At 27.8% G+C, this 543-nt stretch overlaps 1 protein-coding gene across 1 annotated transcript in view; it reads right to left on the minus strand.

Annotated features, from left to right (window-relative positions):
* LOC119581756 (endothelin-converting enzyme 2-like) overlaps positions 1 to 543 on the minus strand; it is a 106,974-nt gene that overhangs the window by 82,057 nt on the left and 24,374 nt on the right. The gene's annotated exons all lie outside the window — the stretch shown is intronic.

The following is a 543-nucleotide window of genomic DNA, read 5'->3' on the forward strand; positions in this document are numbered from 1 at the left end:
TCAGTTCGATAAGACCAATTAATCTCGATGAAAAAAATATATTAATTCATCCCATCCACATTTTCAAACAAAAACAAATAAAATAAAGTAATGGTGGTTTATCTGCATTTCCCAAGTGTTAAGAAAAAAAAATGTTCATTGAGCTTAAACGTTTTACTAAACAAGGAAACTCGTAAGTAATTTCCTCTTTCGCCCTCATTACATTTCTTCTCTCTCTGTCTCTTGCCATCGGATATTGCGTCATGTTTGTTTTTGTCTATTTTTCTCGTTGTTTTTTTTCTCTCTCTCTCTTTTCTTTTTTTTTAGCTTTGTTTTTTCTCTTGACTTTTTTTTGTTTCTTCCTTTTTTGTTCTTCTTTTTTGTTCTTTTCTTTTTTTTCTCTTTTTTTTTGCGTTAACTTTTTTTTTCGTTTCCCTTCTCTTACTTTTCTTTTCCTTTCTTTTCTTCTTTTGCTTTTCTTTTCAATTATCTTTTCTTTTTATCTTTCTTACCAATTTCTGTCTCGTTTTCTATTCTATTCTTTTCATAAACATAAACTTTTTT

Source organism: Penaeus monodon, chromosome 15 (genome assembly GCF_015228065.2).
Source record: "Penaeus monodon isolate SGIC_2016 chromosome 15, NSTDA_Pmon_1, whole genome shotgun sequence".
NCBI classification, from domain to species: Eukaryota; Metazoa; Arthropoda; class Malacostraca; order Decapoda; family Penaeidae; genus Penaeus; species Penaeus monodon.